The sequence below is a fragment of the Schistocerca cancellata genome, chromosome 2, assembly GCF_023864275.1.
Source record: "Schistocerca cancellata isolate TAMUIC-IGC-003103 chromosome 2, iqSchCanc2.1, whole genome shotgun sequence".
Lineage (NCBI taxonomy): Eukaryota > Metazoa > Arthropoda > Insecta > Orthoptera > Acrididae > Schistocerca > Schistocerca cancellata.
Window position 1 is genome coordinate 33,954,219 of NC_064627.1, and position 23,004 is coordinate 33,977,222.

Below are 23,004 nucleotides of genomic sequence, written 5' to 3' on the forward strand. Positions count from 1 at the left end.
AGCAATAGACCCTTGGAGACAAGTTGGCTGGAGGACGATGTATTGTATCTCGACGCAATTTGGGTGTTCCAACGTCATTACGAGGCCCTGAACGTTACAATTAACTATCAGTTTTGCGTCCGATTCGATAATCTAGACTCACAGGAGAACGACCATAAGGTACCCGAGGCAAGAATAGACCCTTGGAGACAAGTCGGCTGGAGGACGATGTATTGAATGTCGACGCAATTTGAGTGATCCATCGTCATTAGGAGGCCCTGAACGATACAATTAACTATTAGTTTTGCGTCCGATTCGATAATCTAGACTCAAAGGAGAACGACCATAAGGCGCCCGAGGCAGCAATAGACCCATGGAGACAAGTCGGCAGGAGGACGATGTATTGAATCTAGACGCAATTTGCTTGTACCCTCGTCATCAGAAGGCCAGGAACGTTACGATTAACTATCAGTTTTGCGTTCGATTCGAAAATCTAGACTCACAGGAGAACGACCATAAGGTGCCCGAGGCAGCAAAAGACCCATGGAGACAAGTTGGCTGGAGGACGATGTATTGAATCGGGACGCAATTTGAGTGCTCCATCGTCATTAGGAGGCCCTGAACGTTACAATTAACTATCAGTTTTGCGTCCCATTCGATAATCTAGACTCAAGGGAGAACGACCATAAGGTGCCCGATGCAGCAATGGACCCATGGAGACAAGTCGGCTGGAGGTCGTTGTATTGAATCGCGAAGCAATTTGAGTGTTCCATCGTCAGTAGGAGGCGCTGAACGTTACAACTAACTATCACTTTTGCGTCCGATTCGATAATCTTGACTCACAGGAGAATGACCATAAGGCGCCTGAGGCAGCAATAGGCCCTGAACGTTTTCAATTGTCTTTTAGTTTTGCGTCCGATTCGATAATCTAGACTCACAGGAGAACGACCATAAGGAGCCCGACGCAGCAATAGACCCATGGAGACAAGTCGGCTGGAGGACGATGTATTGAATCTAGACGCAATGTGATTGTTCCCTAGTCATTAGGAGGCCCTGAACGTTACAATTAACTGTCAGTTTTGCGTCCGATTCGATAATCTAGACTCACACGAGACCGACCATAAGGTGCCCGAGCCAGCAATAGACCCTTGGAGACAAGTTGACTGGAAGACGATGTATTGAATCGCGACGCAATTTATGTGTTCCATCGTCGTTAGCAGGGTCGCAAAATTAGATTTAAAAATCAGTTTTGCGTCGGATTCGAAAATCTAGACTTACAGGAGAACTACCATAAGGTGCCCGAGGCAGCAATAGGCAATTGGAGACAACTCGGCTGGAGGACGATGTATTGAATGTCGACGCAATTTGAGTGTTCCATCGTCATTAGGAGGCCCTGAACGTTACAATTAACTATCAGTTTTGCGTCCGATTCGATAACCTAGACTCACAGGAGAAAGACCATTAGGTGCCCGAGGCAGCAATAGACCCTTGGAGACAGGTCGGCTGGAAGACGATGTATTGTATTTCGACGCAATTTGAGTGTTCCATCGTCAATAGACGGCCCTGAACGTTACAATTAACTATCAGTTTTGCGTCCAATTCGATAATCTAGATTCACAGGAGAACGATCATAAGGTGCCCCAGGCAGCAATAGACCCTTGGAGACAAGTCGGCTGGAGGACGATGTATTGAATCTCGACGCAATTTGAGTGTTTCATCGTCATTAGGAGGCCCTGACCGTTACAATTAACTATCAGTATTGCGTCCGATTCGATAATCTAGACTCACAAGAGAACGACATAAGGTGCCCGAGGCAGCAATAGACCCTTGGAGACAAGTCAGCTGGTGGACGATGTATTGGATATGGACGCAATTTGAGCGTTCAATCGTCATTAGGAGGCCCTGAACGTTACAATTAACTATCAGTTTTGCGTCCGATTCGATAATCTAGATTCACAAGAGAACGACCATAAGGTGCCCAAGGCAGCAATAGACCGTTGGAGACAAGTCGACTGGAAGACGATGTATTGAATCGCGACGCTATTTATGTGCTCCATCGTCATTAGGAGGCCGTGGCCGTTACAATTAACTATCAGTTTTGCGTCCGATTCGATAATCTAGACTCTCAGGAAAACGACCATAAGGTGCCGGAGGCAGCAATAGACCATTGGAGGCATGTCAGCTGGTGGACGATGTATTGGATGTCGACGCAATTTGAGTGTTCCATCGTCTTTAGGAGGCCCTGAACCTTGCAATTAACTATCAGTTTTGCGTCCGATTCGATATTCTTGACTCACAGGAGAACGACCATAAGGTGCCGGTGGCAGCAATAGACCCTTGCAGGCAAGTCAGCTGGAGGACGATGTATTGGATGTCGACGCAATTTTAGAGTTCCATCGTCATTAGGAGGCCCTGAATGTTACAATTAACTATCAGTTTTGCGTCCGATTCGATAATCTAGACTCACAGGAGAACGCCCGTAAGGTGCCCCAGGCAGCAATAGTCATTTGGAGACAAGTCAGCTGGAGGACTATGTACTTAATGTCGACGCAATTTGAGTGTTCCATCGTCGTTAGGAGGCCCTGAACGTTACAATTAACAATCAGTTTGGCGTCCGATTCCATAATCTAGACTCACAGGACATCGACCATAAGGTGCCTGAGGCAGCAATAGACCCTTGGAGACAAGTCGGCTGGAGGACGATGTATTGTATCTTGACGCAATTTGGGTGTTTCAACGTCATTAGGAGGCCCTGAACGTTACAATTAACTATCAGTTTTGCGTCCGATTGGATAATCTATACTCACAGGAGAACGACCATAAGGTACCTGAGGCAGCAATAGACCCTTGGAGACAAGTCGAGTGGAATACGATGTAGTGAATTGCGACGCAATGTATGTTTTCCATCGTCGTTAGCAGGGTCGGGAAATTAGAATTAAATGTCAGTTTTGCGTCGGATTCGAAAATCTAGACTCACAGGAGAACGACCATAAGGTGCCGGAGGCAGCAATAGACCCTTGGTGGCAAGTCAGCTGGAGGACGATGTATTGAATGTCAACGCAATTTGAGTGTTCCATCTTCATTAGAAGGCTCTGAACGTTACATTTAACTATCAGTTTTGCGTCCGATTCGATAATCTAGACTCACACAGAACGACCATAAGGTGCCCAAGGCAGCAATAGACCCTTGGAGACAAGTCGGCTGGAGGACGATGTATTGAATCTCGACGCATTTTGAGTGTTCCAACGTCATTAGGAGGCCCTGAGCGTTACAGTTAACTATCAGTTTAGCGTCCGATTCGATTATCTAGACTCACAGGAGAACGACCATAAGGTGTCCGAGGCAGCAATAGACCCTTGGAGACAAGTCGACTGGAGGACGATGTATAGAATCGCGACGCAATTTATGTGTTCCATTGTCGTTAGCAGCGTCGGAAAATTAGAATTAAATGTCAGTTATGCGTCGGAATCGAAAATCTAGACTCACAGGAGAACGACCATAAGGGGCCCGAGGCAGCAATAAGCCCTGGGACACAAGACAGCTGGAGGACGATGTATTGAATCTCGACGCAATTTGAGTGTTCCATCGTCATTAGGAGGCCCTGAACATTGCAATTAACTATCAGTTATGCGTCCGATTCGATAATCTAAACTCACAGGAGAACGACCATAAGGTGCCCGAGGCAGCAATAGACCCTTGGAGACAAGTCGGCTGGAGGACGATGTATTGCATTTCGACGCAATTTGAGTGTTCCATCGTCAATAGAAGGTCCTGAACGTTACAATAAACTCTCAATGTTGCGTCCAATTCGTTAATCTAGACTCACAGGAGAACGACCATAAGGTGCCCGAGGCAGCAATAGACCCTTGGAGACAAGTCGGCTGGAGGACGATGTATTGAATCTCGACGCAATTTGAGTGTTCCATCGTCATTAGGAGGCCGTGACCGTCACAATTAACTATCAGTTTTGCATCCGATTCAATAATCTAGACTCACAGGAAAACGACCATAAGGTGCCGGAGGCAGCAATAGACCCTTGGATGCAAGTCAGCTGGTGGACGATGTATTGAATCTCGACGCAATTTGAGTGTTCCATCGTCATTAGGAGGACCTGAACGTTACAATTAACTATCAGTTTTGCGTCCGATTCGATAATCTAGACTCACAGGAGAACGTCCGTAAGGTGCCCGAGGCAACAATAGGCACTTGGAGACAAGTAGAGTGGAAGACGATGTAGTGAATCGCGACGCAATCTATGTGTTCCATCGTCATTAGCCGGGTAGGAAAATTAGAATTAAATGTCAGTTTCGCGTCTGATTCGAATATCTAGGCTCACAGGAGAACGAACATAAGGTGCCCGAGCCAGCAATAGACACTTGGAGACAAGTCGGCTGGAGGACGATGTATTGAATATCGACGGAATTTGAGTGTTCCTTCCTCATTTGGAGGCCCTGCATGTTACAATTAACTGTCAGTTTTGCGTCCAATTCGATAATCTAGACTCAGAGGAGAACGACCGAAAGGTGCCGGAAGCAGCAATAGACCTTTGGAGGCATGTCAGCTGGATGACGATGTATTGAATGTCGACGCAATTTGAGTTTTCCATCGGCATTAGGAGGCCCTGAACGTGACATTTAACTATCAGTTTTGCGTCGGATTCGATAATCTAGACTCACAGGAGAACGACCATCACGTGCCCGAGGCAGCAATAGACCCTAAGAGACAAGTCAGCTGGAGGACGATGTATTGAATGTAGACGCAATTTGAGTGTTCCATCGTCATTAGGGGGCCATGAACGTTACAATTTGCTATCAGTTTTGCGTCGGATTCGATAGTCTAGACTCACAGGAGAACGACCACAAAGTGCCTGAGGCAGCAATAGACCCTTGGAGATAAGTCGGCTGGAGGACGATGTATTGAATCTCGACGCAATGTGAGTGTTCCATTTCATTAGGATGCCCTGAACGTTACAATTAACTATCAGTTTTGCGTGCGATTCGATAATCTAGACTCACAGGAGTACGACCATAAGGTGCCGGAGGCAGCAAAAGACCCTTGGTGGCAAGTCAGCTGGAGGACGATGTATTGAATGTCGACGCAATTTGAGTGCTCCATCTTCATTAGAGGGCTCTGAACGTTACATTTAACTATCAGTTTTGCGTCCCAGTCGATAATCTAGACTCACAGGAGAACGACCATGAGGTGCCCAAGGCAGCAAAAGACCCTTGGAGAGAAGTCGGCTGGAGGACGATGTATTGAATCTCGACGCAATTTGAGTGTTCCAACGTCATTAGGGGGCCCTGAACGTTACAGTTAACTATCAGTTTAGCGTCCGATTCGATAATCTAGCCCGCATCTCGTGGTCGTGCGGTAGCGTTCTAGCTTCCCACGCCCGGGTTCCCGGGTTCGATTCCCGGCGGGGTCAGGGATTTTCTCTGCCTCGTGATGGCTGGGTGTTGTGTGCTGTCCTTAGGTTAGTTAGGTTTAAGTAGTTCTAAGTACTAGGGGACTGATGACCATAGATGTTAAGTCCCATAGTGCTCAGAGCCATTTTGATAATCTAGACTCACAGGAGAACGACCATAAGGTGCCAGAGGCAGCAATAGACCCTTGGAGACAAGTCGGCTGGAGGACGATGTATTATATTTCGACGCAACTTGAGTGTTCCATCGTCAATAGAAGGCCCTGAACGTTACAATTAACTCTCAATTTTGCGTCCAATTCGATAATCTATACTCACAGGAGAACGACCATAAGGTGCCCGAGGCAGCAATAGACCCTTGAAGACAAGTCGGCTGGAGGACGATGTATTGAATCTCGACGCAATTTGTGTGTTTCATCGTCATTAGGAGGCCCTGACCGCTACAATTAACTATCACTTTTGCATCCGATTCGATAATCTAGACTCACAGGAGAACGACATCAGGTGCCCGAGGCAGCAATAGACCCTTGGAGACAAGTCAGCTGGAGGACGATGTATAGAATGTGGACGCAATTTGAGTGTTCCATCGTCATTAGGAGGCCCTGAACGTTACAATTAACTATCAGTAATGCGTCCGATTCGATAATCTAGACTCACAAGAGAACGACCATAAGGTGCCCGAGGCAGCAATAGACCCTTGGAGACTAGTCGACTGGAAGACGATGTATTGAATCGCGACGGAATTTATGTGTTCCATCGTCGTTAGCAGGGTCGGAAAATTAGAATTAAATGTCAGTTTTGCGTCCGATTCGGAAATCTAGACTCACAGAAGAACGACCAAAAGGTGCCCGAGGCAGCAATAGACCCTTGGAGACAAGTCAGCTATAGGACGATGTAAAGAATGTCGACGCAATTTGAGTGTTCCACCGTCATTAGGAGGCCCTGAGCGTTACAATTAGCTGTCAGTTTTGCGTCGGATTCGATAATCTAGACTCACAGAAGAACGACCAAAAGTTGCCCAAGGCAGCAATAGACCCTTGGAGACAAGTCGGCTGGAGGACGATGTATTGTATCTCGACGCAATTTGAGTTTTCTATCGTCATTATGAGGTCCTGAACGTTACAATTAACTATCAGTTTTGCGTCCGATTCAATAATCTGGACTCACAGGAGAACGACCATAAGGTGCCCGAGGCAGCAATAGAACCTTGGAGACAAGTCGGCTGGAGGACGATGAATTGAATCTCGACGCAATATGAGTGTTCCATTTCATTAGGAGGCCCTGAACGTTACAATTAACTATCAGTTTTGCGTCTGATTCGATAATCTAGACTCACTGGAGTACGACCATCAGGTGCCGGAAGCAGCAATAGACCCTTGGTGGAAAGACAGCTGGAGGACGATGTATTGAATGTCGAAGCAATTTGAGTGTTCCATCGTCATTAGGAGGCCCTGAACGTTACAATTAACTATCAGTTATGCGTCCGATTCGATAATCTAGACTCACAGGACATCGACCATAAGGTGCCCGAGGCAGCAATTGACCCTTGGAGACAAGTCGGCTGGAAGACGATGTATTGTATCTCGACGCAATTTGGGTGTTCCAACGTCATTACGAGGCCCTGAACGTTACAATTAACTATCAGTTTTGAGTCCGATTCGATAATCTAGACTCACAGGAGAACGACCATAAGGTACCCGAGGCAAGAATAGACCCTTGGAGACAAGTCGGCTGGAGGACGATGTATTGAATGTCGACGCAATTTGAGTGATCCATCGTCATTAGGAGGCCCTGAACGATACAATTAACTATTAGTTTTGCGTCCGATTCGATAATCTAGACTCAAAGGAGAACGACCATAAGGCGCCCGAGGCAGCAATAGACACATGGAGACAAGTCGGCAGGAGGACGATGTATTGAATCTAGACGCAATTTGAGTGTTCCATCGTCATTAGGAGGCCCTGAACGTTACAATTAACTATCAGTTTTGCGTCCCATTCGATAATCTAGACTCAAGGGAGAACGACCATAAGGTGCCCGAGGCAGCAATGGACCCATGGAGTCAAGTCGGCTGGAGGACGATGTATTGAATCGCGAAGCAATTTGAGTGTTCCATCGTCATTAGGAGGCGCTGAACGTTACAACTAACTATCACTTTTGCGTCCGATTCGATAATCTTGACTCACAGGAGAATGACCATAAGGCGCCCGAGGCAGCAATAGGCCCATGGAGACAAGTCGGCTGAAGGACGATGTATTGAATCGGGACGCAATTTGAGTGTTCCATCGTATTAGGAGGCCCTGAACGTTTTCAATTGTCTATTAGTTTTGCGTCCGATTCGATAATCAAGACTCACAGGAGAACGACCATAAGGAGCCCGACGCAGCAATAGACCCATGGAGACAAGTCGCCTGGAGGACGATGTATTGAATCTAGACGCAATGTGATTGTTCCCTAGTCATTAGGAGGCCCTGAACGTTACAATTAACTGTCAGTTTTGCGTCCGATTCGATAATCTAGACTCACACGAGAACGACCATAAGGTGCCCGAGGCAGCAATAGACCCTTGGAGACAAGTTGACTGGAAGACGATGTATTGAATCGCGACGCAATTTATGTGTTCCATCGTCGTTAGCAGGGTCTCAAAATTAGATTTAAATATCAGTTTTGCGTCGGATTCGAAAATCTAGCCTTACAGGAGAACTACCATAAGGTGCCCGAGGCAGCATTAGGCAATTGGAGACAACTCGGCTGGAGGACGATGTATTGAATGTCGACGCAATTTGAGTGTTCCATCGTCATTAGGAGGCCCTGAGCGTTACAATTAACTATCAGTTTTGCGTCCGATTCGATAACGTAGACTCACAGGAGAAAGATCATTAGGTGCCCGAGGCAGCAATAGACCGTTGGAGACAAGTCGGCTGGAAGACGATGTATTGTATTTCGACGCAATTTGAGTGTTCCATCGTCAATAGACGACCCTGAACGTTACAATTAACTATCAGTTTTTCGTCCAATTCGATAATCTAGATTCACAGGAGAACGATCATACGGTGCCCCAGGCAGCAATAGACCCTTGGAGACAAGTCGGCTGGAGGACGATGTATTGAATCTCGACGCAATTTGAGTGTTTCATCGTCATTAGGAGGCCCTGACCGTTACAATTAACTATCAGTATTGCGTCCGATTCGATAATCTAGACTCACAAGAGAACGACATAAGATGCCCGAGGCAGCAATAGACCCTTGGAGACAAGTCAGCTGGAGGACGATGTATTGGATATGGACGCAATTTGAGCGTTCAATCGTCATTAGGAGGCCCTGAACGTTACAATTAACTATCAGTAATGCGTCCGATTCGATAATCTAGACTCACAAGAGAACGACCATAAGGTGCCCGAGGCAGCAATAGACCCTTGGAGACTAGTCGACTGGAAGACGATGTATTGAATCGCGACGCAATTTATGTGTTCCATCGTCGTTAGCAGGGTCGGAAAATTAGAATTAAATGTCAGTTTTGCGTCCGATTCGGAAATCTAGACTCACAGAAGAACGACCATAAGGTGCCCGAGGCAGCAATAGACCCTTGGAGACAAGTCAGCTATAGGACGATGTAAAGAATGTCGACGCAATTTGAGTGTTCCACCGTCATTAGGAGGCCCTGAGCGTTACAATTAGCTGTCAGTTTTGCGTCGGATTCGATAATCTAGACTCACAGAAGAACGACCAAAAGTTGCCCAAGGCAGCAATAGACCCTTGGAGACAAGTCGGCTGGAGGACGATGTATTGTATCTCGACGCAATTTGAGTTTTCTATCGTCATTATGAGGCCCTGAACGTTACAATTAACTATCAGTTTTGCGTCCGATTCAATAATCTAGACTCACAGGAGAACGACCATAAGGTGCCCGAGGCAGCAATAGAACCTTGGAGACAAGTCGGCTGGAGGACGATGAATTGAATCTCGACGCAATTTGAGTGTTCCATTTCATTAGGAGGCCCTGAACGTTACAATTAACTATCAGTTTTGCGTCTGATTCGATAATCTAGACTCACAGGAGTACGACCATCAGGTGCCGGAAGCAGCAATAGACCCTTGGTGGCAAGACAGCTGGACGACGATGTATTGAATGTCGAAGCAATTTGAGTGTTCCATCGTCATTAGGAGGCCCTGAACGTTACAATTAACTATAATATATGCGTCCGATTCGATAATCTAGACTCACAGGACATCGACCATAAGGTGCCCGAGGCTGCAATTGACCCTTGGAGACAAGTCGGCTGGAGGACGATGTATTGTATCTCGACGCAATTTGGGTGTTCCAACGTCATTACGAGGCCCTGAACGTTACAATTAACTATCAGTTTTGCGTGCGATTCGATAATCTAGACTCACAGGAGAACGACCATAAGGCGCCCGAGGCAGCAATAGACCCATGGAGACAAGTCGGCAGGAGGACGATGTATTGAATCTAGACGCAATTTGCTTGTTCCTTCGTCATCAGGAGGCCCTGAACGTTACGATTAACTATCAGTTTTGCGTTCGATTCGAAAATCTAGACTCACAGGAGAACGACCATAAAGTGCCCGAGGCAGCAATAGACCCATGGAGACAAGTCGGCTGGAGGACGATGTATTGAATCGGGACGCAATTTGAGTGTTCCATCGTCATTAGGAGGCCCTGAACGTTACAATTAACTATCAGTTTTGCGTCCCATTCGATAATCTAGACTCAAGGGAGAACGACCATAAGGTGCCCGAGGCAGCAATGGACCCATGGAGACAAGTCGGCCGGAGGACGATGTATTGAATCGCGAAGCAATTTGAGTGTTCCATCGTCATTAGGAGGCGCTGAACGTTACAACTAACTATCACTTTTGCGTCCGATTCGATAATCTTGACTCACAGGAGAATGACCATAAGGCACCCGAGGCAGCAATAGGCCCATGGAGACAAGTCGGCTGAAGGACGATGTATTGAATCGGGACGCAATTTGAGTGTTCCATCGTCGTTAGGAGGCCCTGAACGTTTTCAATTGTCTATTAGTTTTGCGTCCGATTCGATAATCTAGACTCACAGGAGAACGACCATAAGGAGCCCGACGCAGCAATAGACCCATGGAGACAAGTCGCCTGGAGGACGATGTATTGAATCTAGACGCAATGTGATTGTTCCCTAGTCATTAGGAGGCCCTGAACGTTACAATTAACTGTCAGTTTTGCGTCCGATTCGATAATCTAGACTCACACGAGAACGACCATAAGGTGCCCGAAGCAGCAATAGACCCTTGGAGACAAGTTGACTGGAAGACGATGTATTGAATCGCGACGCAATTTATGTGTTCCATCGTCGTTAGCAGGGTCGCAAAATTAGATTTAAATATCAGTTTTGCGTCGGATTCGAAAATCTAGCCTTACAGGAGAACTACCATAAGGTGCCCGAGGCAGCAATAGGCAATTGGAGACAACTCGGCTGGAGGACGATGTATTGAATGTCGACGCAATTTGAGTGTTCCATCGTCATTAGGAGGCCCTGAACGTTACAATTAACTATCAGTTTTGCGTCCGATTCGATAACCTAGACTCACAGGAGAAAGACCATTAGGTGCCCGAGGCAGCAATAGACCCTTGGAGACAAGTCGGCTGGAAGACGATGTATTGTATTTCGACGCAATTTGAGTGTTCCATCGTCAATAGACGGCCCTGAACGTTACAATTAACTATCAGTTTTGCGTCCAATTCGATAATCTAGATTCACAGGAGAACGATCATACGGTGCCCCAGGCAGCAATAGACCCTTGGAGACAAGTCGGCTGGAGGACGATGTATTGAATCTCGACGCAATTTGAGTGTTTCATCGTCATTAGGAGGCCCTGACCGTTACAATTAACTATCAGTATTGCGTCCGATTTTATAATCTAGACTCACAAGAGAACGACATAAGGTGCCCGAGGCAGCAATAGACCCTTGGAGACAAGTCAGCTGGAGGACGATGTATTGGATATGGACGCAATTTGAGCGTTCAATCGTCATTAGGAAGCCCTGAACGTTACAATTAACTATCAGTTTTGCGTCCGATTCGATAATCTAGATTCACAAGAGAACGACCATAAGGTGCCCAAGGCAGCAATAGACCCTTGGAGACAAGTCGACTGGAAGACGATGTATTGAATCGCGACGCTATTTATGTGCTCCATCGTCATTAGGAGGCCGTGACCGTTACAATTAACTATCAGTTTTGCGTCCGATTCGATATTCTTGACTCACAGGAGAACGACCATAAGGTGCCGGTGGCAGCAATAGACCCTTGCAGGCAAGTCAGCTGGAGGACGATGTATTGGAAGTCGACGCAATTTGAGAGTTCCATCGTCATTAGGAGGCCCTGAATGTTACAATTAACTATCAGTTTTGCGTCCGATTCGATAATCTAGACTCACAGGACATCGACCATAAGGTGCCTGAGGCAGCAATAGACCCTTGGAGACAAGTCGGCTGGAGGACGATGTATTGTATCTCGACGCAATTTGGGTGTTTCAACGTCATTAGGAGGCCCTGAACGTTACAATTAACTATCAGTTTGGCGTCCGATTCGATAATCTAGACTCACAGGACATCGACCATAAGGTGCCTGAGGCAGCAATAGACCCTTGGAGACAAGTCGGCTGGAGGACGATGTATTGTATCTCGACGCAATTTGGGTGTTTCAACGTCATTAGGAGGCCCTGAACGTTACAATTAACTATCAGTTTTGCGTCCGATTCGATAATCTATACTCACAGGAGAACGACCATAAGGTGCCTGAGGCAGCAATAGACCCTTGGAGACAAGTCGAGTGGAATACGATGTAGTGAATTGCGACGCAATGTATGTGTTCCATCGTCGTTAGCAGGGTCGGGAAATTAGAATTAAATGTCAGTTTTGCGTCGGATTCGAAAATCTAGACTCACAGGAGAACGACCATAAGGTGCCTGAGGCAGCAATAGACCCTTGGAGACAAGTCGGCTGGAGGACGATGTTTTGAATCTCGACGCAATTTGAGTGCTCCAACGTCATTAGGAGGCCCTGAGCGTTACAGTTAACTATCAGTTTAGCGTCCGATTCGATAATCTAGACTCACAGGAGAACGACCATAAGGTGTTCGAGGCAGCAATAGACCCTTGGAGACAAGTCGACTGGAGGACGATGTATAGAATCGCGACGCAATTTATGTGTTCCATTGTCGTTAGCAGCGTCGGAAAATTAGAATTAAATGTCAGTTATGCGTCGGAATCGATAATCTAGACTCACAGGAGAACGACCATTAGGTGCCCGAGGCAGCAAAAAGCCGTGGGACACAAGACAGCTGGAGGACGATGTATTGAATCTCGACGCAATTTGAGTGTTCCATCGTCATTAGGAGGCCGTGACCGTCACAATTAACTATCAGTTTTGCATCCGATTCAATAATCTAGACTCACAGGAAAACGACCATAAGGTGCCGGAGGCAGCAATAGATCCTTGGATGCAAGTCAGCTGGTGGACGATGTATTGAATCTCGACGCAATTTGAGTGTTCCATCGTCATTAGGAGGACCTGAACGTTACAATTAACTATCAGTTTTGCGTCCGATTCGATAATCTAGACTCACAGGAGAACGTCCGTAAGGTGCCCGAGGCAGCAATAGGACCTTGGAGACAAGTCGAGTGGAAGACGATGTAGTGAATCGCGACGCAATCTATGTGTTCCATCGTCATTAGGAGGCCCTGAATGTTGCAATTAACTATCAGTTTTGCGTCCGATTCGATAATCTAGACTCAAAGGAGAACGACCATAAAGTGCCCGCGGCAGCAGTAGACCCTTGGACACAAGTCAGCATTAGGACGATGTAAAGAATGTCGACGCAATTTGAGTGTTCCATCGTCATTAGGAAGCCCTGAACGTTACAAATAACTATCTGTTTTGCGTCCGGTTCGATAATCTAGACTCACAGGAGAACGACCAAAAGGAGGCCGACGCAGAAATAGACCTTTGGAGACAAGTCGGCTGGAGGACGATGTATTGTATGTCGACGCAATTTGAGTGTTCCATCGTCATTAGGAGGCCCTGAAACTTACAATGAACGATCACTTTTGCGTCCGATTCGATAATCTTGACCCACAGGAAAACGACCATAAGGTGCCGGAGGCAGCAATAGACCCTTGGAGGCAAGTCAGCTGGAGGACGATGTATTGGATGTCGACGCAATTTGAGTGTTCCATCGTCATTAGGAGGCACTGAATATTACAATTAACTATCTGTTTTGCGTCCGATTCGATTATCTAGACTCACAGGACATCGACCATAAGGTGCCCGAGGCAGGTATAGACCCTTGGAGACAAGACGGCTTTAGGACGATGTATTGAATGTCGACGCAATTTGAGTGTTCCATCGTCATTAGGAGGCCTTGAACGATACAATTAACTATCAGTTTTGCGTCCGATTTGATAATCTAGACTCACAGGAGAACGACCATAAGGTACCCGAGGCAAGAATAGACCCTTGGAGACAAGTCAGGTGGAGGACGATGTATTGAATGTCGACGCAAATTGAGTGTTCCATCGTCATTAGGAGGCCCTGAACGATACAATTAACTATCAGTTTTGCGTCCGATTCGATAATCTAGACTCACAAGAGAACGACCATAAGGTGCCCGATGCAGTAATAGACACTTGGAGACAAGTCGACTGGAAGACGATGTATTGAATCGCGACGCATTTTATGTGTTCCATCGTCGTTAGCAGGGTCGGAAAATTAGAATTAAATGTCTGTTTTGCGTCGGATTCGAAAATGTAGACACACAGAAGAACGAACATAAAGTGCCCGAGGCAGCAATAGACCCTTGGAGACCAGTCAGCTGGAGGCCGATGTATTGAATGTCGACGCTACTTGAGTGTTCCATCGTCATTAGGAGGCCCTGAACGTTACAATTTGCTATCAGTTTTCCGTCGGATTCGATAATCTAGACTCACAGGAGAACGACCATAAAGTTCCTGAGGCAGCAATAGACCCTTGGAGATAAGTCAGCTGGAGGACGATTTATAGAATGTCGACGCAATTTGAGTGTTCTATCGTCATTAGGAAGCCCTGAACGTTAGAAATAACAATCAGTTTTGCGTCCGGTTCGATAATCTAGACTCACAGGAGAACGACCATAAGGAGCCCGAGGCAACAATAGACCCTTGAAGACAAGTCGGCTGGAGGACGATGTATTGAATGTCGACGCAATTTGAGTGTTCCATCGTCATTAGGAGGCCCTGAACCTTACAAATAGCTATCAGTTTTGCGTCCGATTCGATAATCTTGTCTCACAGGAAAACGATCATAAGGTCCCGGAGGCAGCAATAGACAGTAGGAGGCAAGTCAGCTGGAGGACGATGCATTGGATGTCGACGCAAGTTGAGTGTTCCATCGTCATTAGGAGGCCCTGAATGTTACAATTAACTATCAGTTTTGCGTGCGATTCGATAATCTAGACTCACAGGAGAACGACCGTAAGGTGCCTGAGGCAGCAATAGACACTTGGAGACAAGTCAGCTGGAGGACGATGTATTGAATGTCGACGCAATTTGAGTGTCAATCGTCATTCGGAGGCCCTGAACGTTACATATAACTATTAGTTTTGCTTCCGATTTGATAATCTAGACTCACAGGACATCGACCATAAGGTGCCCGCTTCAGCAATAGACCCTTGGAGACAAGTCGGCTGGAGGACGATGTATTGAATCTCGACGCAATTTGAGTGTTCCATCGTCATTAGGAGGCCCTGAACGTTACAACTATCAGTTTTGCGTCCAATTCGATAATCCAGACTCACAGGAGAACGACCATAATGTACCCGAGGCAAGAATAGACCCTTGGAGACAAGTCGAGTGGAAGACGATGTAGTGAATCGCGACGCAATTTAAGTGTTCCATCGTCGTTAGCACGGTCGGAAAATTAGAATTAAATGTCAGTTTTGCGTCAGATTCGAAAATCTAGGCTCACAAGAGAACGACCATAAAGTGCCCGAGGCAGCAATAGACATTTGGAGACAAGTCGGCTGGAGGACGATATATTGAATCTCGACGCAATTTGAGTGTTTCTTCGTCATTAGGTGGCCCTGAACGTTACAATTAACTATCAGTTTTGCGTCCGCTTCGATAATCTAGACTCACAACAGAACGACCATAAGGTGCCCGAGGCAGCAATAGACCCTAAGAGACAAGTCAGCTGGAGGACGATGTATTGAATGTCGACGCAATATGAGTGTTCGATCGTCATTAGGAGGCCCTGAACGTTACAATTAACTATCAGTTTTGCGTCAGATTCGATAATCTAGACTCACAGGAGAAAGATCATTAGGTGCCCGAGGCAGCAATAGACCGTTGGAGACAAGTCGGCTGGAAGACGATGTATTGTATTTCGACGCAATTTGAGTGTTCCATCGTCAATAGACGACCCTGAACGTTACAATTAACTATCAGTTTTTCGTCCAATTCGATAATCTAGATTCACAGGAGAACGATCATACGGTGCCCCAGGCAGCAATAGACCCTTGGAGACAAGTCGGCTGGAGGACGATGTATTGAATCTCGACGCAATTTGAGTGTTTCATCGTCATTAGGAGGCCCTGACCGTTACAATTAACTATCAGTATTGCGTCCGATTCGATAATCTAGACTCACAAGAGAACGACATAAGATGCCCGAGGCAGCAATAGACCCTTGGAGACAAGTCAGCTGGAGGACGATGTATTGGATATGGACGCAATTTGAGCGTTCAATCGTCATTAGGAGGCCCTGAACGTTACAATTAACTATCAGTAATGCGTCCGATTCGATAATCTAGACTCACAAGAGAACGACCATAAGGTGCCCGAGGCAGCAATAGACCCTTGGAGACTAGTCGACTGGAAGACGATGTATTGAATCGCGACGCAATTTATGTGTTCCATCGTCGTTAGCAGGGTCGGAAAATTAGAATTAAATGTCAGTTTTGCGTCCGATTCGGAAATCTAGACTCACAGAAGAACGACCATAAGGTGCCCGAGGCAGCAAAAGACCCTTGGAGACAAGTCAGCTATAGGACGATGTAAAGAATGTCGACGCAATTTGAGTGTTCCACCGTCATTAGGAGGCCCTGAGCGTTACAATTAGCTGTCAGTTTTGCGTCGGATTCGATAATCTAGACTCACAGAAGAACGACCAAAAGTTGCCCAAGGCAGCAATAGACCCTTGGAGACAAGTCGGCTGGAGGACGATGTATTGTATCTCGACGCAATTTGAGTTTTCTATCGTCATTATGAGGCCCTGAACGTTACAATTAACTATCAGTTTTGCGTCCGATTCAATAATCTAGACTCACAGGAGAACGACCATAAGGTGCCCGAGGCAGCAATAGAACCTTGGAGACAAGTCGGCTGGAGGACGATGAATTGAATCTCGACGCAATTTGAGTGTTCCATTTCATTAGGAGGCCCTGAACGTTACAATTAACTATCAGTTTTGCGTCTGATTCGATAATCTAGACTCACAGGAGTACGACCATCAGGTGCCGGAAGCAGCAATAGACCCTTGGTGGCAAGACAGCTGGACGACGATGTATTGAATGTCGAAGCAATTTGAGTGTTCCATCGTCATTAGGAGGCCCTGAACGTTACAATTAACTATAATATATGCGTCCGATTCGATAATCTAGACTCACAGGACATCGACCATAAGGTGCCCGAGGCTGCAATTGACCCTTGGAGACAAGTCGGCTGGAGGACGATGTATTGTATCTCGACGCAATTTGGGTGTTCCAACGTCATTACGAGGCCCTGAACGTTACAATTAACTATCAGTTTTGCGTGCGATTCGATAATCTAGACTCACAGGAGAACGACCATAAGGCGCCCGAGGCAGCAATAGACCCATGGAGACAAGTCGGCAGGAGGACGATGTATTGAATCTAGACGCAATTTGCTTGTTCCTTCGTTATCAGGAGGCCCTGAACGTTACGATTAACTATCAGTTTTGCGTTCGATTCGAAAATCTAGACTCACAGGAGAACGACCATAAAGTGCCCGAGGCAGCAATAGACCCATGGAGACAAGTCGGCTGGAGGACGATGTATTGAATCGGGACGCAATTTGAGTGTTCCATCGTCGTTAGGAGGCCCTGAACGTTTTCAATTGTCTATTAGTTTTGCGTCCGATTCGATAATCTAGACTCACAGGAGAACGACCATAAGGAGCCCGACGCAGCAATAGACCCATGGAGACAAGTCGCCTGGAGGACGATGTATTGAATCTAGACGCAATGTGATTGTTCCCTAGTCATTAGGAGGCCCTGAACGTTACAATTAACTGTCAGTTTTGCGTCCGATTCGATAATCTAGACTCACACGAGAACGACCATAAGGTGCCCGAAGCAGCAATAGACCCTTGGAGACAAGTTGACTGGAAGACGATGTATTGAATCGCGACGCAATTTATGTGTTCCATCGTCGTTAGCAGGGTCGCAAAATTAGATTTAAATATCAGTTTTGCGTCGGATTCGAAAATCTAGCCTTACAGGAGAACTACCATAAGGTGCCCGAGGCAGCAATAGGCAATTGGAGACAACTCGGCTGGAGGACGATGTATTGAATGTCGACGCAATTTGAGTGTTCCATCGTCATTAGGAGGCCCTGAACGTTACAATTAACTATCAGTTTTGCGTCCGATTCGATAACCTAGACTCACAGGAGAAAGACCATTAGGTGCCCGAGGCAGCAATAGACCCTTGGAGACAAGTCGGCTGGAAGACGATGTATTGTATTTCGACGCAATTTGAGTGTTCCATCGTCAATAGACGGCCCTGAACGTTACAATTAACTATCAGTTTTGCGTCCAATTCGATAATCTAGATTCACAGGAGAACGATCATACGGTGCCCCAGGCAGCAATAGACCCTTGGAGACAAGTCGGCTGGAGGACGATGTATTGAATCTCGACGCAATTTGAGTGTTTCATCGTCATTAGGAGGCCCTGACCGTTACAATTAACTATCAGTATTGCGTCCGATTTTATAATCTAGACTCACAAGAGAACGACATAAGGTGCCCGAGGCAGCAATAGACCCTTGGAGACAAGTCAGCTGGAGGACGATGTATTGGATATGGACGCAATTTGAGCGTTCAATCGTCATTAGGAAGCCCTGAACGTTACAATTAACTATCAGTTTTGCGTCCGATTCGATAATCTAGATTCACAAGAGAACGACCATAAGGTGCCCAAGGCAGCAATAGACCCTTGGAGACAAGTCGACTGGAAGACGATGTATTGAATCGCGACGCTATTTATGTGCTCCATCGTCATTAGGAGGCCGTGACCGTTACAATTAACTATCAGTTTTGCGTCCGATTCGATATTCTTGACTCACAGGAGAACGACCATAAGGTGCCGGTGGCAGCAATAGACCCTTGCAGGCAAGTCAGCTGGAGGACGATGTATTGGAAGTCGACGCAATTTGAGAGTTCCATCGTCATTAGGAGGCCCTGAATGTTACAATTAACTATCAGTTTTGCGTCCGATTCGATAATCTAGACTCACAGGACATCGACCATAAGGTGCCTGAGGCAGCAATAGACCCTTGGAGACAAGTCGGCTGGAGGACGATGTATTGTATCTCGACGCAATTTGGGTGTTTCAACGTCATTAGGAGGCCCTGAACGTTACAATTAACTATCAGTTTGGCGTCCGATTCGATAATCTAGACTCACAGGACATCGACCATAAGGTGCCTGAGGCAGCAATAGACCCTTGGAGACAAGTCGGCTGGAGGACGATGTATTGTATCTCGACGCAATTTGGGTGTTTCAACGTCATTAGGAGGCCCTGAACGTTACAATTAACTATCAGTTTTGCGTCCGATTCGATAATCTATACTCACAGGAGAACGACCATAAGGTGCCTGAGGCAGCAATAGACCCTTGGAGACAAGTCGAGTGGAATACGATGTAGTGAATTGCGACGCAATGTATGTGTTCCATCGTCGTTAGCAGGGTCGGGAAATTAGAATTAAATGTCAGTTTTGCGTCGGATTCGAAAATCTAGACTCACAGGAGAACGACCATAAGGTGCCTGAGGCAGCAATAGACCCTTGGAGACAAGTCGGCTGGAGGACGATGTTTTGAATCTCGACGCAATTTGAGTGCTCCAACGTCATTAGGAGGCCCTGAGCGTTACAGTTAACTATCAGTTTAGCGTCCGATTCGATAATCTAGACTCACAGGAGAACGACCATAAGGTGTTCGAGGCAGCAATAGACCCTTGGAGACAAGTCGACTGGAGGACGATGTATAGAATCGCGACGCAATTTATGTGTTCCATTGTCGTTAGCAGCGTCGGAAAATTAGAATTAAATGTCAGTTATGCGTCGGAATCGATAATCTAGACTCACAGGAGAACGACCATTAGGTGCCCGAGGCAGCAAAAAGCCGTGGGACACAAGACAGCTGGAGGACGATGTATTGAATCTCGACGCAATTTGAGTGTTCCATCGTCATTAGGAGGCCGTGACCGTCACAATTAACTATCAGTTTTGCATCCGATTCAATAATCTAGACTCACAGGAAAACGACCATAAGGTGCCGGAGGCAGCAATAGATCCTTGGATGCAAGTCAGCTGGTGGACGATGTATTGAATCTCGACGCAATTTGAGTGTTCCATCGTCATTAGGAGGACCTGAACGTTACAATTAACTATCAGTTTTGCGTCCGATTCGATAATCTAGACTCACAGGAGAACGTCCGTAAGGTGCCCGAGGCAGCAATAGGACCTTGGAGACAAGTCGAGTGGAAGACGATGTAGTGAATCGCGACGCAATCTATGTGTTCCATCGTCATTAGGAGGCCCTGAATGTTGCAATTAACTATCAGTTTTGCGTCCGATTCGATAATCTAGACTCAAAGGAGAACGACCATAAAGTGCCCGCGGCAGCAGTAGACCCTTGGACACAAGTCAGCATTAGGACGATGTAAAGAATGTCGACGCAATTTGAGTGTTCCATCGTCATTAGGAAGCCCTGAACGTTACAAATAACTATCTGTTTTGCGTCCGGTTCGATAATCTAGACTCACAGGAGAACGACCATAAGGAGGCCGACGCAGAAATAGACCTTTGGAGACAAGTCGGCTGGAGGACGATGTATTGTATGTCGACGCAATTTGAGTGTTCCATCGTCATTAGGAGGCCCTGAAACTTACAATGAACGATCACTTTTGCGTCCGATTCGATAATCTTGACCCACAGGAAAACGACCATAAGGTGCCGGAGGCAGCAATAGACCCTTGGAGGCAAGTCAGCTGGAGGACGATGTATTGGATGTCGACGCAATTTGAGTGTTCCATCGTCATTAGGAGGCACTGAATATTACAATTAACTATCTGTTTTGCGTCCGATTCGATTATCTAGACTCACAGGACATCGACCATAAGGTGCCCGAGGCAGGTATAGACCCTTGGAGACAAGACGGCTTTAGGACGATGTATTGAATGTCGACGCAATTTGAGTGTTCCATCGTCATTAGGAGGCCTTGAACGATACAATTAACTATCAGTTTTGCGTCCGATTTGATAATCTAGACTCACAGGAGAACGACCATAAGGTACCCGAGGCAAGAATAGACCCTTGGAGACAAGTCAGGTGGAGGACGATGTATTGAATGTCGACGCAAATTGAGTGTTCCATCGTCATTAGGAGGCCCTGAACGATACAATTAACTATCAGTTTTGCGTCCGATTCGATAATCTAGACTCACAAGAGAACGACCATAAGGTGCCCGATGCAGTAATAGACACTTGGAGACAAGTCGACTGGAAGACGATGTATTGAATCGCGACGCATTTTATGTGTTCCATCGTCGTTAGCAGGGTCGGAAAATTAGAATTAAATGTCTGTTTTGCGTCGGATTCGAAAATGTAGACACACAGAAGAACGAACATAAAGTGCCCGAGGCAGCAATAGACCCTTGGAGACCAGTCAGCTGGAGGCCGATGTATTGAATGTCGACGCTACTTGAGTGTTCCATCGTCATTAGGAGGCCCTGAACGTTACAATTTGCTATCAGTTTTCCGTCGGATTCGATAATCTAGACTCACAGGAGAACGACCATAAAGTTCCTGAGGCAGCAATAGACCCTTGGAGATAAGTCAGCTGGAGGACGATTTATAGAATGTCGACGCAATTTGAGTGTTCTATCGTCATTAGGAAGCCCTGAACGTTAGAAATAACAATCAGTTTTGCGTCCGGTTCGATAATCTAGACTCACAGGAGAACGACCATAAGGAGCCCGAGGCAACAATAGACCCTTGAAGACAAGTCGGCTGGAGGACGATGTATTGAATGTCGACGCAATTTGAGTGTTCCATCGTCATTAGGAGGCCCTGAACCTTACAAATAGCTATCAGTTTTGCGTCCGATTCGATAATCTTGTCTCACAGGAAAACGATCATAAGGTCCCGGAGGCAGCAATAGACAGTAGGAGGCAAGTCAGCTGGAGGACGATGCATTGGATGTCGACGCAAGTTGAGTGTTCCATCGTCATTAGGAGGCCCTGAATGTTACAATTAACTATCAGTTTTGCGTGCGATTCGATAATCTAGACTCACAGGAGAACGACCGTAAGGTGCCTGAGGCAGCAATAGACACTTGGAGACAAGTCAGCTGGAGGACGATGTATTGAATGTCGACGCAATTTGAGTGTCAATCGTCATTCGGAGGCCCTGAACGTTACATATAACTATTAGTTTTGCTTCCGATTTGATAATCTAGACTCACAGGACATCGACCATAAGGTGCCCGCTTCAGCAATAGACCCTTGGAGACAAGTCGGCTGGAGGACGATGTATTGAATCTCGACGCAATTTGAGTGTTCCATCGTCATTAGGAGGCCCTGAACGTTACAACTATCAGTTTTGCGTCCAATTCGATAATCCAGACTCACAGGAGAACGACCATAATGTACCCGAGGCAAGAATAGACCCTTGGAGACAAGTCGAGTGGAAGACGATGTAGTGAATCGCGACGCAATTTAAGTGTTCCATCGTCGTTAGCACGGTCGGAAAATTAGAATTAAATGTCAGTTTTGCGTCAGATTCGAAAATCTAGGCTCACAGGAGAACGACCATAAAGTGCCCGAGGCAGCAATAGACATTTGGAGACAAGTCGGCTGGAGGACGATATATTGAATCTCGACGCAATTTGAGTGTTTCTTCGTCATTAGGTGGCCCTGAACGTTACAATTAACTATCAGTTTTGCGTCCGCTTCGATAATCTAGACTCACAACAGAACGACCATAAGGTGCCCGAGGCAGCAATAGACCCTAAGAGACAAGTCAGCTGGAGGACGATGTATTGAATGTCGACGCAATATGAGTGTTCGATCGTCATTAGGAGGCCCTGAACGTTACAATTAACTATCAGTTTTGCGTCAGATTCGATAATCTAGACTCACAGGAGAACGATCGTAAGGTGCCCGAGGCAGCAATAGACTCTTGGAGACAAGTCAGCTGGATGACGATGTATTGAATGTCGACGCAATTTGAGTGTCCATCGTCATTCGGAGGCCCTGAACGTTACAATTAA